Below are 18,643 nucleotides of genomic sequence, written 5' to 3' on the forward strand. Positions count from 1 at the left end.
AAAAAGTCAAATCTGTTTCTAAGATTTGACAGCACTCACCTAAGTGTTCTAAAAGAACAAATATGTAATTATTTAATTACTGATATAGGGATTAATAATACCCCTAAAATTCCTCTGAACGTAGAGAAAGTAGCAAAGCCAATGCTTTTTTAAGGTTTTAGAACGAGTTGGGAATCTGTGTATGATTTAGATTGAGTTTGTCACTGAATTTTTAAATATTTTAAATATAAAGCTTAATAATTACAAAATTAATGAACATGATAAACATGATATAACCAGGAAGTGTTAGGACAGATTTTGGAGGTTATGCCTCAGCTTTTTTTAGCATTTCTGGAAAAGAAAAACAGAATTGTGTGGACTAAGAAGATCAAATTGATTATGGTTTCCCAAGATTTCCAGGAAGCGTTTCGAGGAAATAAAGTGCTAGCAAAATATCTTAAAGAAACCAGTCTTTTTGTAGGAAAAGAAAGATCCTCATGAATGGGTGAACAAACCTTGAGGTATTAAAGGAACCACTTATGGAATACACTTGGAGCAACAGAGTTTTCTGACAGGGAGGATAATGAGATTTAAGTCAAAAAGCTGTTCAGAAATTGCATTACAAACATAAAGGGATAAACATTCCAATAAGGAATTAAAAAGCAAAGAAAAATCAGAGATGAGAGAATAGAAACAGAGACAGGTCAGGGTGAATGAAACCTCATGAAACAGTAAAAAATATTTTAAACAAAGATTTTTTTTTTTCTTTTTTTTTTTTTTGCAAGGAGGATGATTTAAATGTAGAGAATCCAGAACAACTAATAGGATGAGAGCACTGGGAAAAAAAAAAAAACCAACAAAAAAACCAAAACAAAACTATATTTAAAGAAAAAAACCCCAATAACTTCAACATGAAAATCAAAATCCAAAGGTGATGTAACAGAAGCATTTTAAGGCACAAAGCTCATTAGAGGATAAATACTGATGAGTTATGCTTTCAGGAAAGCCACCTAGCAGGAGGGAGAGGAATAGGAAAGTTTCTCACAGATTATTGAATATTCTGTCTTTAATATTTTAATTAATGGCCACAGCACAAAAGTAGGAACACGTTCAAAAATTTGCAAAGAAAATTAGAAAGGTGTATCTGAAAAAAAGGATTTAAAATACCACATGGGAAGAAGGGGGTAACTTTGCATGTGAACTGTAGTATGAAATAATTTTGAAGTGCAAGAATAATGTTTCTATATAATAGTTATATTTTTATTCTGAAATAAGAAGCCAGAAGTTTGAGATTTTGTGCTTTTTGAAGCACGTTTTGTATTTACAATGTTGCTTCCTCTAGAAACCATCCCCTCTATATAGTTATCACAACACCAAGCAGGTTATGTTCTCTTTTCCTTTGAGGAAAAAATTATTACATCATTACCTTTTACAGCTGCTCCAGATGAAGAGAGTAACAAAAGAATTCAAATTCTTGAAGAAAATGTTTGAAGCCGTCCCTGTTTTGGAATTAATTATGGTCTCATGTAAAATCCTCAAGGCTTCTCTAATGGCAGCAAGCAAAACATTTGCCTGAGCTTGGCAGATAATAGGCACTCTAAAGATCAATATATATTATTAACAATTATTTCTGACAGTGTGTCTGTCCCACTGCCCACATGCTGAAGTCAAACATGAGTTCTGTATACAGAATACATTTGTCTAGGAATACTGTTTAGTCCATTATTACAAGATATGGCAGCTGTTGGCTTATAAGCATTAAACTAATGAAATCAGATAAATTACATAAAATGAGATAAAATTAAAATAGTTTGGTGTCTGTCCTCCTCATCCTTCAGTGGAATTATAGTTTTACATCTCTTCTGGTAATTACTTGGCTTTAGGAAAAAAAAAAAAACCAAACCAACAAACAAAAACCCTTGCATATTCCAGCAAAACTCAAAATTGCTTCTTTCTTCAATAGGAATTCCAGGAATTTGAGGAATGAACTAGGAACTTACAAATAATATCAGAAAAATTCCTGATACTAAAATCATAGCAGTCAGCTGGAGCAGAGAAATCAGGGGTTCCAGGGCCAAGGCATGAAGAGAGTGGGAGGGGTGAAGGTCAGCAGGTGACAGGGACAGCAGGACCTCCCCCAGCAGCTGTTGGCCAGCCATGATCCGTGCCCCATGGAACTGCATCCCAGGATTAGCCAGTGGGACAATCCCCCACAGGCTCAGGGGCTGTAGCACAGACGAGGCAGATGTTAACAGGCCAGAAATACTCTTATTTTCTCATCATTAACACCATGAGACCAGGTTTAATTTCATGAGCACAAACACTGTGGAAGCCAGCTGTGAACAGGACTGAAAACAAGAATATTTGCACCTGCACAGCGCCAAACTTGCTACTAATAGTCAGTGCTCAGTGCCATAAGCAGATTACACAATAGTTAGGCAGGTTACAAAAAGAAGGTTAGTGAGATTAGGCAGGTTGCTGATTATCTGTAGCAACCAGGCTACCAACACAGCCTGGAAATTCTGGTTGCCAGGATAATGAACTGGTACAAACCACGTTATTCAGATGATTTCAGACACAGCTTTCCACACTTGTAGGTGTACCTGGTTCTCAGGTTAACTTGCTGTACTTTTTAATGTGTCTCCCATGCCATTCCACATTTTTCTAAGATGGGTGAAAGACACACAGAGTATGCTTGTAATAAGTAGTAAAAGCAAACAATCAAAAATCAGCTTTTGGTGTGTGTCATTCTGATTAAGCTCTGCTCTGGGGAGCTTCGTCCTGTAACACCTTTATCCCCAAGGTACTGGAATTGCCAAGGGCACCATCCCAGCTACTCCAGCAATGAGTTCTCAGATCAGCCCGACAAACAGCTGAGTGTGAGGCAGCAGCACTCGAAAAGGACCAGTTTGGGGTTTTGAACTCTCAGTCTTCTAACCAAAAATGCAACTGCAAACATTGCTCAGCAGAATTCCAGCCCAAAGTGATGCAGTTCATCTGACTGACACACAGGGGCTGCTCGTGCAAAATATCCACTCCTAACACACACCTACCAATGGGTTCATTAAATCTCTGATACTGCAGAACTGTGAGACTTCCCAGGGCAGTGAGAGTTCCTATATCCCTTGCTTGTTAAGCAGACTCACAGTTTATCCCTGGGTGAAGCCTTCCTTCTCCTGCTGCTCTGTTAATGCTGATTTAATTCAGGCCTAGCAAGCTGAGGCTGAGTTTAACTCTGCTTGTGGAGCTGGCTGGGTACCTGTTTTCCTGCTACAGCTTGTTCCTGACCCTGAGAACTGGCACAGAGCCTCTCCTGTTCCCACAGCTCCCTCTCCTCCCTTTCCCAGTGAAAGGCAGCTCAGTGTTGCACAGAAAAAGCCCTCAGTATCCAACCAGCCACACAACTCCTGGGTAATATTCAACTTTGTGTAAAGGATCACTAGGAAAAAGCTATTCAAGTTTATGCAACAGTCAATTCTCTCTCAGACACCTCACAGGCAGCACCACACCCAGCTCAGGTCTCTGCCCTCCCACCCTCATGCAGAGCCAGCAATTCCAAAATGTGGAAAATCCCAAAATCCCATTTGAAGGCACCCAGCTGAACTCTGCACTGGTAACCTGTGAAATGAAAATAAAATTCACCCTTGAATATGGTTCTGTGGAATAGAACTCTTCTTTTTGAGTCAGAGTTGCCACATCCCAGAAGAATTTCCATTCCCTGCTGCTGCTGGCAGCTGAAGGGGCAGGGAAACCAAGTGGGGAACATCCAGGACCTTCTATCACTCTCCCTGCTTTCCATCATGTTCTCACAAGTTTTGTATCTTGACAAAGAAAGCTCTAGAAAGTCTGCAAGAAGCTTTGAACTCCCCAGGCAAAAGGAATTCTGGAAGGGCTAAATATTAGGATAAAAGAGCCAAGTCTGTAGATGAGATGCCTGAAGGTTTCTCAGAGCAGAGCACAAAATTATCCAAAGAAGCTGCACATCCCAATTTGTCCACATACACAAATCATCTTGCAATAACCAGGTAGTTTCCATGATGGGGTTAGATTTGGGGTTAAATACCAGTTTTATCAGAACCTCAGTAAAACACATTGTCTAAACAATGGCACGGAGATGCTGAAAATCTGCTTCCCTTTTATTTGTGACTTGTGCTCCATCCTAACTCACTGCCACAGGCCCCTTTCATACATCACCCACTCAACACAAGCCTCCAGCTCTGCTGTTTCCTTCAGGCAGCATCCTGCAAAATAATGGAAAAGATCATAGCCTGATAAATTATTTGTAATTTGTGCATAGATGGCTGCAGATACATAAATGAGAACAAAGGGCTGAGGCAGAAGGACATGCTTGATAAAGTACCTGTGAATTTTTTTTATCCTTTACCAATGTATACTCTCAAAGAACTATTTGAAATGAATTAAAAGTTTCTTTCAGGTGACAGGGAGCAATCCCTCTCCTCTCTCCTGGCTATTTACTGTTGAACAGGGTCCAAGGTTTGTAAAGTCCTTCTGAGCATCCAGTAACTCTACTGAACTTGCTGAAGTAGTAGAAATAATCTCAAGAAAACACTCCAGAGCACAACAGAAGTTCTTTCCAGCCATTTTGGTGAGGATTAGTGGATGCAGAAGGGGAGGGAAGATCAGATGACTGCTAATAAAGATGGGGAAGCAAAGAATGAGAGGAGCTGTTCATTTGTCTCAGTGAGAACACACAAGCACAACCCAAGTGTGGGTTTCTTATTTTCTGTTTCATATACATAAATCAGTTCTCAAATGCACCCAGGGATCTGACAATCATTTCCCCCAGACTTCTGTTTTAAGCCTAGCACACATTTTTGGTGGTTATTTTGGAACTATGACAGTCTTTCAGGGTTTTTATTTGTTTGGGTTATGTCTTTTTGGAGGGAGTGAGTGGGGGATTGTGTAAGGGTTTGGGTTTTTTTTTTTTAGAACTTCCTGCAGCATAATCTCTTTGGACTCTGTATCCCAGACAATTTGCTGCAGAACATCTACTTATATCCCAGTCACACAAAGAACAATCACAACAAGAAGTATTGTACTCTCTGCTATAAACACTGGTAGAACAAAATAGTAAGATTAAGGGGAAAATAGTTAAAAATAGAACTCTTTTCTTTCCAAAGGAAATAACATGATTTTCACCCCAGTCTCTCTTGTCATTGTTACAACAATGGTTCATTTTAGGCCATATCTGACTGCACTTGGAATCAGGAAACCCTGGCACAAATGTGCTACAGCAGCTTGTGCTTTGTTTGCACTGAATGCCTGGACCAGCACTGCACATTTCAAGTGACTTGCTAGAGGTTAACAGAGCTGTTCCAGGGGTAACATTTTCCTAGAGTACAATTCCAACCATATTCCAGTCCAGAGCACTGGAAACTGCAGGTCAGGAAAGTGAGGGTGACTTGTTGCAGCATCTCAGCTCTCTGGATGAACTTGGCCATTTTGCACTGGGGCAGGTGTTCAGTGGCCAACTGCTGATCAGGCCTGGATCCCAGCTTCAGAAAAGAGGGACGTGTGGCAGAAAAGCACTTAACAGCACATTTCCAAACATTTATTCCCAGGGAGATTCCTACCATTGACTTTGCAGGAATTGTAACTCAGTTCTCAGGATCTGACCTGTTAGAGACTGGGTTTTTTTTTCATCAATCCATTCCCCTTAGCCCCAGATCAGAATTGTGACCTGCAAACTGACATCCCTGGAGAACATGGAAGCATTAGGATATCTTACCTACATCCCCAGAATTCATCTTCACTGCCACCACCAATATAGTGTTTCTCTTCACACCACAGCAAACACAAAATTCATGTTGAGGCTGCTTGCTTCTTTCCTAAATAATATGATCCTTTGATATTCCTGTTATTTTTCCCAGTACAAAGCTAAAAAGCCATTTCAAACTGTTTTCAATATCAAGAGACAATAAGGGAATGCCTCTACTTCTGCAACATTAGTGGTGCAAAATCTGCCCTCTCTTCCCATTCCATTTTTTCCAGTACAGAAAACAGACAACAAGTCACCTTTCTTTTATATATTTCAAAAGTCAAACCACCTCAGAGGAAGCACAGGAACTGGAGAGCAAACTGCCCCACCCTGGCATCACACATCCACATTTCCTCTGATAAGCAGCTTCTCATTTTCTAGAATAAAGATTTCTCCTTTTTTCCTTTTCTTTGAGCTTGGATTTTAAATTCTTCCATTTTAGAAGAACATCTGGCTGTGTTTCATGTTGGTCCTCTGGGTTTGCACCTCCTCTCAATCCAGAATCCCTTCCAGACAGGCTCTTGAGTCCTCCAATTTAATTAATACTCTGCCCTTGGAAGGGGGAAAGACAACACCTGATAAATGTTCATTTTGAAAAACAGCTTAAATGTTTCTGCTCAGCCTCAGGAGTCTGAGCAATCATTTGAAAAAGTGAGGTGGGAAGTCTGGTCCTTGTCAGAGAAGTGGGTGCTTTAATGGAAACAGGGAACAGCATCTCACCCACATCTTCCTCAGGACTCATTTTAAACAGTGAAAATAAATGTTATAGCTGGGCATGTTTCACATGGAAGACACCAGAGTCCCCACCAGCAGCAGAAATTTGCTATATTAAAGCTGTACATTATCTTGTCAGCATGCAGAGCTCTTCCTCAGCCAGTCCATTAATGTTAATGAAATCCCATCTGTGTTTCCACATCCCTGGCTCTGCCCAAGTGCACTGCTGATTCCAGTCTGAGGCAGCAAGCTGCTGGCAGCCACAGCACTCACCCTTCTCCAACTGTGTGGGAGATAGAACAGATTCATCTTCCTCCACATCTGCAGCAAAGTTTCATGCTCAGGGCTCTCTACCTCTCAGCTGAGGCTGCTGGAGACTGTAGCCCTTCACTTCTGGTCTCTCCATTAGGATTCCTTCCCAACTTCCCTCTTCCCCAGAGCTGTAGGGGAATATTCTGGCCAAGAGAATGCTCTTAAGACTATGATGTTTGGTCTTCCTGCTGGGATGATTTACAAGCATCTTCAAACCTCTGGAATCATTTAAAATGAAAAACAACAAAAAATTTAAACCATTATTAAAAAACCCAAGACTGACTTCACACTCACTGCAACAACTCCCTTAAGGAATTCCAAAGACTGGAATTCACCTGCACTGGAGTTCCTCCCAGCTGCTTAATCACAGCAGTTCTGGCATATGCTTCCCAGACAAGGGGAGCCTGGAGTTCATTCCAGTGTGGGGATCCCCACAAAGACATAAAGCTCATCAGCTTCTGAACAAATGAAATGTGTGGTCAGAGACAAAAACAACATCAGGGAGTATCCAAGATTGACTGCTTTCATTCTCTCCATGTATTTGGGTGATGGAAGAAATTAGAATAGAGTGGTGTGCTGCTTAAGTGACCAGAAGTGAGGAGACATTGGGGATAATGAGTTGTTCTCACAACTGATGTTTCAAAGCACTGATGAGCAGTACACTGACAGCACTGGTAAAAAACACCACTTTTTTTCACCCCTTCCACCAAAGAAGTGAAGTTACAGGTCAGAGTCACCTTATCAGGACAGCAGATGCATTAGCAGAGGAAGGAATCAATCCAGTCAATAAAGGAACTGATACCTGCCTATAGTTAGAAAATGCCTTTTACAGAACAGGCTGTTCTTCTGGATCATTGAGAAATGGCAGAGTTTTATTGAGTTTCTGAACACACAGCTACATGTATAATTGATATTGCTTCACTGCCCGACATCCAGAGTGTTTTAGGATTTTAAATGTTCCTTTCTTTTGCTGTTTCCTTCTCAAGAATGGACCTAACAGCTATGGGGAGAAGAGGAGACATGGAAAAGAGCTAGGAATTTCCTCTATAATGAGCAGGGGGCTGGTATACAAAGTTTAAGGTGGTGGATACAGTGACTACTCAGAATCCATTGAGCAGGAAAACAGGGTTCAGGTTTCTCTTTCTGACCCACTGTGGGGTGGCAGGACAGTGACTTTCTGCTTCTCCATCCTAAAGTATAAATAATATCCATCCACATTCCCAACACTCACTAAGGTTGCTGGACAGACAGGCCTTGCACATGCAGAGTACTCTGGAAAAATGCAAACTGGATTTCTTTAGGATCAAGCCCACCAAGAGATGCATCTGAACCACTAGGGGGAAGCTGGTCCCAAGGACTAAAGGGCTATTCCAAAGTAAATCCCTTGAAACATGGACAGACCAGCCCTGAGCCTGTGGTACTGAGAGCTCCCCTCTCCTGACTGCCACACCTCAAGGAGGTGCAGGGAAAGCCCTGGAACAGGCACAGCACAGTGGTAAAGAGGAAGACACAGTGGGGATAAAAATGCTTAAACTTTATGCTCTTTACTTGTTATTCTCTTTTTGAGAAATCCAAAGGTGGTACCAGCTGTGCAGAAAGACTTACTTGGTGTGATGGAGAAAATATTTTCTTAAGGATGTAAAAGCTCACAAATATTCCAAGAAGGAATACCTAACTTTCACTTCACCTATTCCTTGAACAGATATTTTATTAAGATGGGATTCACAGCACGAGACAAACTCAGTGGTAATATTCCAAGTAATCAGTTTTCTCAGCAGGTCAAATAAATAATGAACTATGAGCCTTTTGTTACTACCGATGTCATCAAGCAGTGAAAATGCTGGCAAGCTTCCATGTTTAATTCTCTGAGACTATCTATTAAAAAGCAAAAGATACCTAGCAGATATAATCCATACCATCAATACTATATTCTCTTAACCCTTCACCTCATCTCAAAAATAATTAAAAAGTGGGATTTTTGAAGTGGGTAACTAATTTGGGGTTTTTTTTCCAGCTTACTCTCTCTAATACTATCAAAAGTTAAACTTCTAAACACAAAATTTTACAGCTCTTCACTTATGCAGTAAACCTGTTTCTCTAAGAAGCATTCACAGAAGTAATAGAGGAAGCAATGATTTTTTTCTCTTCTATACATCAACAGATAGCAGGTATAAAAGCAGAAAAGGAAATATAACTCTTAATTTTGAGAAGATGAAGGAAACACTAGGATTTTTGTAACAGATGAACATGGTCCTGTCACGATCCGCTTGTTGCGGGGTGTCGTTATGGTTCTTTTCACCGATCCCAAAAGTGCAAAAAGGCAAACAACAAGGGACTATGAGTTAATCACAACAAATGCAACTTTATTAGGGGCCAAAACAGTAAATGCGATAGTGGGGGATCAGAAAGGAGATAAAAGGATAGAGAGAGAGAGAGAGAAGGGGGATGGGAATAGCTGCCACAACACAGGCGAGATCCTCAGTGGTCTGGATGATGGGGATCCGTCTGTCGTGTCGGGGGAGTCTCCGAAGTTCTGGTCAACTCGGGAGTCCAGTTATAGTCCACAGAGGAAAGAGGGGGGAATATGCAGGACAATGAGAGTCCATTGTAATCGCCACAAGGGAACAGGTGAGTCCACAGAAACCACCAAAACAAGACTAATACAATGAAGAATAAGTCAATTGAAATTACTGAAGGGAAACAGGTCATGTCATTAGTGGTCAGACCACCAATTTCCCCTCCTCCCTATAGCAGGGGTCTCAGTCTCAGTCCTTGGGAGGAGGGTTCTCATTCTTTGTTTGTCACAGTGGTAATGAGGCAGATGAGGGGTCTTCAATGAAGGACCACAGGAGTCACCCCAAAAGTTCATTTGGCTTAAGAACGAAGATTAGAAACAGGCCGCGTGTCAGGCTGTCCCGTGCTGGGTCCATGTCAGGTCTTTGCCAAGTCCTTGCCAAGTTCTTGTCAGGCCTTGTTCGTAACAGCTAAGGTAATGGTACAACAGTTGCACCTACACTGCCACTCCCTCCAAGCCAGAACTGTAGTGGGGGGAAGGGGTTTTTCCTCGTGGCAATTGGCAGGCAAATGTGGGGGCTTCAGACGGCCTCTTACAGGTCCCCAGAAGCAAAACAAATTCAAATTAATAAGCACCAGCAGAATGAAGGTGAATTTTTATGCAGTCTTGCTCCTCATGAGTACCAAACAGCCTCAAAATTACTTTGGTGCTACAGAGCTTTTAAAAATCTCATTTTGCACCAGTTAAAGTCAGGAACAGCAGTTGGAAATGAACAGAATTTCACTCTTCAGATACTGCTCAAGTTGCATGTCAGCATGTGCCCCTGCTTGCTATTTCTAGGAATAACAAAAGGTAGATTCACCAACCACCATTCAATTACTATTAATATAATGGCAAAAACTTTGGCTTTATTACCTTTCTTTCATTTGAATTTCCAAGTAATCTCTTTTTTACCTCTTGGATATTTCTGAGAATAAAGTGCACAGTTTTTCTTCAGTTAAAATAGAAATAGCAGAAGATCAATTCAGGTTTTCATCAGAACAATTACAACAAAATCCAATATGTCTCATAGAACCATAATTTATGCTCTCCACAGAGGTGATTTTCTATTGGTGAAGTCAGTAAGACTTTCTTCATGAATAAGTTTCAGTTGGGAATTGGGTGAACTCACCTGGAAAAGCCACCTGTCCATCACAAATCTATGAGTTTTCACAATTTGTCATAAAAACATTGCCAGGAACATGGAAAAAGACCCAAAACATTATGCCTGACAAGCACTACCCTTGAAATAGGAAGGTCTCCATAGTTTGATTTTTGATCTATCTCACTTTACTGACAAACCTTTGCACTCAGAAGAAGTGATAAAAAGAAGGGGAGCTGAAAAAATTGAGAGATGTAAGTTTTGATACTGACAAAAACTGTTCAACATCATTTCAGGGAATACAGAGCAAGACACTTGCACTCTTTTCACATCCCTTCCAAGAGGTTGTCTCACATGACATCAGAAATGCCAGGATTAGTACATTAGGGAAAACCACCTGGAGCTGAGAATGCTGAAGTATATGGAAAGGTAGAAGTGACCTCATTATTTCTACAGCACTTCCTAGAAAAGCTTTAGGTAGCCCAAGGAATGGAGTACTTCAATAAAGAACAGTGTTTTGTCAGGATCATTAAGTGGATCATTATCCAAGAACCAAGTTCTGCTTCCTTAATTAAGAGATCCCAAATGCTCTTATATTTCCATGGGACTGCTCCTGACAGCATCCTGAGCAGGATGGGCTCCTGCTCATTTCTGTCCAGAAAAGATACCAAATGAAATGGTTCTGGAACCTTAATCCAAATTCTCATTGCTGCATGGAAGAGGTTTGCATATGATAAAATCACCAGGATTAATCACACCACAGAGCAGAAGCACCTCATGACCGCTGAGCCCGAGGCTGTGCTCGGAATTACAGTACAAAAATAGTTCCCAAGAGTTTAAGTGGTTAAGGCAGAAAAGGTTACATTCTTATTAAACACAAGCCTTATAGGCACACTATCACATATTTAAATAATGACCTAGCCTTTATTCCAAACTGATTTTATCAGTGTTTTTACCTTCTACTTCAGAAAAATATTACAGTGTGACTAATTCCCCCAGGGAAAAAGAAAAGGAGTTAAGAACAGTCCCTCTCAACAGAAACAGTACCTCTTAATCAATGCTTTAATGCTTTATTAAAACTGCTGCTATTAGGGAAATGGCAAAGCCCAGATTCACACCTAACCCACAGGTCTCCTGATGGCTTTGAGGAAACAAACAAGCATTTTGAATTTTCTTTTAATATAATTTAAAAATACATCCTTTGGGCCAGCAATATCCTCTGTCAAACACTGAGGTGTTAAAACTGTATCAGTAATTTTCTGTCTGGCTGCCAAGATCCAGGTGTGTTAGGCCTATGTGAAATTAGGGGATCTGAATAAATTAAATTAAGGATACATGAGGTACAGTTCCACAATTAAGAAGGAAATTAATACACCTAATATTTATAATATAACATAATGAATTCCTACAGTCAGAAGTAGAAAGCTTGGAATTTCCTTGAATAAAAATTCCTAACTCTCTCAAGCTTGCATCCTCAACAAAAACAGAACAAAAAAGGAGGTAGAGTGTCCCAGCCAAATGAGTATTGAATCTTAATCCAATATAATACTAATTTGTAAAAGGCCAGTTCTCAGCTAACCAGGCATGTGCCTTTTGATTAGATTTATTTTATTACCTATATTTAGAAGAATCACTTTTCTCATCAGTCTGGACTTTAGGAAAGCACTTCAAACGAGGAGCTGGTTAAAATGGAGACAAGAATATCCCTGTAGGATGAGACACATGAGCCGGGGAGGAGAAAAATTGGAAAGCATTAGGCTAAGGGAAGGCTGAAATTGATTTCATTTAAAAACTAGAAAGGAACACTGGAGAGAGGGAGGAAAGGCAAAGGAAAGGAGAAGTGCTAATGGCACAGGTCTGGGAACACTCAGAGCTGGACGGTTGCAGCTGCTCTTCACACTGCTGGCTGCTAATTTTTTTGGATTTGATACAGTTGCCAGAACAAAGTCATGACAAAATAAAATAAACCACAATTCCTTGTCTCTTCTGAGATGAATTGACAGGTTTTTTTAACAGCATGTAGATGTATCCCAAAACACCAAGCGTTACTTTCTATAAACTCCCACTTATTGTATGGAAGCAGACATTTTAAAAGGTCACAAAAACGCCTTACAGGACACCAGTTATGAGGAGGTAGATATATTTCTTATATTTTTCATGGTGAAATTAATCTGAACACATGTGAGCCTGAAGGCTGATGCTCCTGGACACTACAATGAAGTAACTTGAGTACAAATCCTGCCCCTAGAACAAAAGTCAGTGTTTTTGAAGTCCTACCCAGACCCAGTTATTAAGGCAGTGTTAAATGACAGAATTAAGGAGCTCCCTTCAATAGCTGATATTCCTGATTGCAGCAGCACTGCAGCCAAAGTAAGATTTCAGTGTTCAGAGCAATCACTGCTTTTCTGGAAGGACAAAGTGTCAAAACACAGACAAACCAAACTGGCGTTTAAAAGAGGAGAAGAAACCATCACTCCAGCCCACCTGAGAGGAAGAACACGGGGCAACAGATGAGCCAAAATCACTCCTGGCATAAAATGAGAGTTCCACTGACTTCAGGAAATTCATCCCAACGTTCCTGTGTGTTGCAGATTAAAATGACAGACTTCACAGTCTGGTAGACGTGAAACAAGGCTAAAGCCACAAAAACTGATGGAACATATTCATTTAGGGCAATTTATTATTTTCACTACAAGTATGTTTGTAGATGCTAAAAATCAAGACTGTGGCAGCTACTCACATGGGTCAACCTACTAAAAAAGATGGCCATTTCTGCAGAGATAAGAAAGAACATATGGTCCTTATTGCCAGCTAAGGGTCTATTTTAAAACAATTTTCCTCAGTCTGATTTGCCTCACAATTACTCTAAATCCTGCCATGATTGCTCTCATAGAGCATTCACAGAATTTGGCTTCCCTTGAAGATGTATTTTCCCTTCCCCTGGTGACCGCCCTTATTATTGATTTTTGGATAATCCCTGCAGTTACTAGAGAAAGGTTTTGGCAACTTTCCCTGGAGGCTGCAGATCCCATTACCTTATCAACAGAGCATCTTTTCTCCCCTGAGTCCCCAGCCTGGGCCCTGCCTGTTTCCCTGGGCACACTCTGTGCAGGGACCAGCAGGGAGAATTCAATATCCTCTCCCTGGCCAACAAGAAAAGCCACAGTTGCCAGCCCCAGCAAACATGGCCTGGAGAGGGGCCTGGCTGGACACAGAACATGAAGAAATCCCCTTTCCCACAGCAAAAGGTCCTGACAGAAATTTGGTCCATTTCATCCTCTCCTTATTGGAGGGAGATCAGACTTATTTGAAAGACTCTTTTAACCAGTGCAGAACTGTGATCAGAAAAGTACTGTCATTAACATTAACACCTCTGACACAAGAGGCTGTCTCAGAGAAAGGGAGGTTCTTTTGTCAGAGGAATAACAGACTGAATATTCTATTAACAAATCACTTCTCTGAAGACAGGCTGCGAGCATGTAAGCTGCATTCTGAGATCTGAATGGCTAAACTGAGAAGAAAAGCTTAAAGAACCTTCTTTGAGCTAATATAAAATTTAGAACTAATACCTGGCTATAACTGCCGTGTGAACAGCCACTATGGTTAAAGTATTTATTTTAGTGTATTTGTGGGGTTGTTTTTATTTTTGTTTGGTTGTTGTTTGGGGGTTTTTAATTGAGAAAAACATCAGCTGTGGATTTTTTTGTTTGTTTGGTTTTCTTAAGACCGAGAAGGAAGAATTGAATTACCGATTTGGATAGACAAATCACAGAAACATAATCATAAAATGCTTTGGGTTGAAAGGGACCTCAAAGATCACCTACTTCCAAACCCTCAAACTTTCCTCCAACTGAGTGCAAAATCTCAGAAGCCACAAAGGAAATACAAGAATGCCAAGACCTATTAAACAGAACTAAAACATTTTTTTTTTCCTTTTATTTTTTGAATTGGCTATCCTGTTGAGAAGAGAGGTAAGGAGAGAGGGTGAAGGTGTACAGAGCTCCTCTGAGAAAGAGCTGTGCCTTGTGCCCAAAACTGGGTAAGAGCTCCTTTAAAAGGCGCTGTGCTGTCCTTGGCGTCCAGCTGTCACTCAGGAGAAGGGACAGAAACACTCAGGGTGCCAAATTCCCCCCTCCCTCCCAGCCGAGCACTCGGGAGATGCGCTGACAGAAGCTGCAGCCGTGGCCCCGAGCCAGCCCTGGAAAGGCAGCGGGAGCTCGGCTGCCAGGGCTGCCCGTCCCTGGCCGGCAGCAGCCGCTGCTCTCCCGGCGCTAGAGCTGCCCCGCCCTGCAGGAGCCGGGAGCGCCGGGCTGCCGCGCTCCCCTAGCGGCATCGAGCTCGATCGGTGCCTTGCCTGCCTCTCTCCTTGGCCCGGCTTGCTCAGCTGCAGCGAGGCTGGAGCTGTTTCCATGAGGAGCTGCCGCTTTATTCCGAGATGGGGAACGCTGCTGGTTTGGCACCTGCACGATACAGCAGGTGCGGGCTGCTACCTGCCCGGGAACAGGTGATCAGAGTGAGGGTAATGCTTCGGCTTTGGGGATAACCAAATGGTTGATTTACAGCCATTAAATAGGTGCAAGAACCTGAGTTCCTGGTGACAGCGAGTGCCTCTGCTGAGCAGAGCCGCCAGAACCACCCGGTCACTGAGACGCTGTCCCCAGGCACTGAGCCAGCCCTCAAGTTCCGTGCGATTCCTACTGCTGCTTTTCCCTGCATTCACATGAAAAACGAGAAGAAAAAAGCCACACAAAGCAAACCAAAACCCGAAGGGGGCAAAAAGAGAAAAGAAGGGAAAAAAAAAAAAAAAAAAAAAGCCAACCAGCCCAGGAGATCAAACAGATATTCCACACCCCCGCCCCCCCAGTAAAATTTTCTGTTACATTTTTAAAAATATGGAAGCATTTACAAAGAGAGGGAAACAAAATAATCCGTGGTGCGTGGAGATGTTTTTGACTAAGTGCAGCGGAGTTTTGCTTTCTACCTAAGATATAAACCTGTGGCATTCGGGGGGATTAGGAAGAGAAAGGCTGACAGATTTAACTCTAGCAGCACAAGCGGTTTCACCACAGCGCGATACCACAGCGATAAGGCTGAAACCTGATGCCAGCGTGACTTTCACACATCAGAATGTGAATCCTGCCACTATCACATACTTTAAAACTCTAAAACCAATAGTTAAAGTGGCAGCTCATTTCCATGGCATATATGTGAAAAAAAGCCTCACCCGGGAAGAGGCTCTTGGTTTATTTATAGGCAAAACAGATGTTTTGTGCATTCCACGATCTAGGCTGAGGTCTGCTCCCAGTCCTGCATGTTCGAGTTACCTCGTGTGGAAGTAAAATATGCAGGTAAAGCTTTCCAAAGCTTTTTTCACTGGATGAGACCTCTCCCGTGGAACACAGCTCCACTGGGGATTTTCTTTACTCATAAGAAAAATGATAATTTTTGATGGTGGTGGCAGACTAACCCAGGCTACAACTTAGGTTAGTTAATAGTAAAAAACAAAATAGTTTTCACAGCTGCCTTCTTCTCAATTTCCCTCCTGAAATTATCATTAAATGTACAATAAACAAAAGCAAATAACAGCCTCCAGTCAAATTAATAGAGAAGATGAAGATGTTTCTGACCTGCACATTGGAATGATTCCACTCATACCACCCAGAACTTCCTACCACTGCTCATTTTTTCCTAATCTATTGCTGTGCATCTGCCACCCTGCAGCTGAACTATAAAGCACTCTTATGTACTTCTGTTAGTTAACACTGGATACATGAATGTGTGTCAGTACAAACAGGCATAAAATTCCCCCACGTTATTACAAATACAAGTGGTGAGAACTTTTTCACATTCTCCACATTTGCTCTCACCTGATAATATTCATTGCAACTCCAAGTTTCCAGCTCTCTCTAAATTTTTCATCTCATATGGATTCTCACTCTTAAATCACATCACTGAAACAGCCCACACTTCTACCCTCTTATATTTTTATGATCCTTTTAGAGGAGTTCTGTATCATTTATTTAGATTCATTATTGCTTTTCTCCCTTAAAAGCCACTTCATTTAATGTAGCTACCACTTCCATTTTTCAATACATATATAAATGGGGTGGGTGCATGCTCTGACACCATAATCAGCATTTTGCCAAGCAGCAAGCTGCAGTTTTGCCAGTCTCATGTTGGAGTAGAAATCAATGACAGATTCTAGATCCTTCATAAGCACACAGACTAATAAACGTCAGACAAAAGTAAGCAAGCAATTCCTTTTCCCTGGAATTCCAGCCCAGTATCTTTGCCCAGTTCCCAGAAATCAACATAAATCAAGACAACACTCAAAGATCAAGACACAAGAAGACTTCCTATTACTTATAGAGTTTCAGAATTAATCTCTGCAGTCATGAATAATCCCAAATGAACTGTTAACACAATACACTTCCCAAAATAGAACATTTACACACCCGTAAACTTAAAGAATATGAAAAACTGGTTGCTGGTAATTTAGAGTCTTCAAATATATTTGGGAATATTCATCAAACTGGTTAAATCCCCTCTGTAGTTTACAGAGACATACAAAACTCATACAAAATACTGAATGCTTGCACACACTTAGGTATTAACATCAATTTAAATGATCAGTTTAATTAAAGCAGGCAAGTTTAAGCACAGACAAGCCCTGCAGTGAATTGCTGCTGAACACATATTAAAAAAAGACTGGGGAGGGGGGAGGAAGCACTAAGCTGTAACTTTTCTTTTCCCCACTTCTTTCCCCAAACACACTCAGCCTAATCATACACGGTTTATCCAAACAGGAGCTCTGTGTGGCTTTCCCTTCTCTTTGTTTTCCCTGCCTTCTTGAAAGCTGTAATAACTCCTTGGCTCTTTTTCCAGGCAAGGCTGCTGGCTTCTATAAAGGGACTCCAAAGCTGGCAGGCAGCAGGCACAAGTCTGGTTGCAATATCCCTGCTTTGCCATCTCTTTCTGCAGACACTTATTCCAATAAGCAAGGCATTTTCCTTGGTGTTATCTGTTCCATCTTAAGCAGTAGGTAAGATAGATTCCTTCAGAGACGATTCCAGCCCTCCCTTAGGTGATTCACGCTACAAGAAAGACTTAAAAAGAGTTTTTCTTCGCTGACATTGGGAGTTGCAAGTCAGCATGGTGCACACAAAAGCCATGCTAATTTATTCAGCTCTATCTGCCTCCTTTCACTCTCTCAGCTGATACAAGGCATGCCAAGTTCAGGGCGCTCCCCTAATGCTGCACTGCTGTTCCCTTCCCCTTCCAGAGGGAACATTCTCTGTACCTATTTAGCAAGATGGCTTTTAAAAATAGGAACACAAAATCTAGTGCTGAGCTCAGGATAGTTATGGGAGACACAGCAGGTGCAAACATTCTCTTACACAGCATTTTCTGATGACATGACAAAGGAAAACTTTACTTGCAAAGGTCTTAGAAGGACTTTCCAGGGTAATTTTCATCCCAGTGTTTTCCAGATATGGTAACCAAAATCCCTTTCAGCCTACAAGTACTAGAAAAATGTTTCAAAAAGCCAAATTGTTCCAGACAAGACAGCTTCCTGAAGAGGGCCAGAAGGTGTCTGTGCCTCTTTAGTTGCAGGTTGTCCTCAAATGTCCCACTTTCACCCATTTATTACGGTCATAGAATTCCCAGTAAAAAATACAGTAATAATTATAAATAAACATGATAAATATTATATAAAATATTATATATTTAGTATTTATAATATTAGAGAAAATATTTATAAATATTATAAAAATAAAGATATAGTAAAAATTCTGTAATTTAAAGGCAGCATAAGTTCAATATGTGGAAGAAAACTCAGAACAAACACCACTCAATTTAACATGGAGTTTACTGAAATTTGGAGTTTGGCCCAGACAGAGCCTTACATGCAGACATAGCCCTGTACATGGTGTGATGATTCGAAAAGTCAGCTTGTGGTGTTTCTAGTCAAAAATTTTCTGGATGAGCAACATGCTACTGTTTAATTTGGATTTTTTTTCCTCTCTTGCCTGATGCTGAACACATAGCAGCTAACAGGAGATCAGCTTTTAATTTTCTAGGCACTCATATTTTCTTGTGTTGTTGAATTCAACATATTAAGGTGGCAGTTAGTTGATTCTGTTGAACCTATTTCAAACTCAGCCCAGGTCAGCCTAAAGATTTGCCTGCTTTGCAGGTACTT

The sequence above is a fragment of the Vidua chalybeata genome, chromosome 3 (assembly GCF_026979565.1).
Source record: "Vidua chalybeata isolate OUT-0048 chromosome 3, bVidCha1 merged haplotype, whole genome shotgun sequence".
In the NCBI taxonomy this organism is placed as follows: Eukaryota; Metazoa; Chordata; class Aves; order Passeriformes; family Viduidae; genus Vidua; species Vidua chalybeata.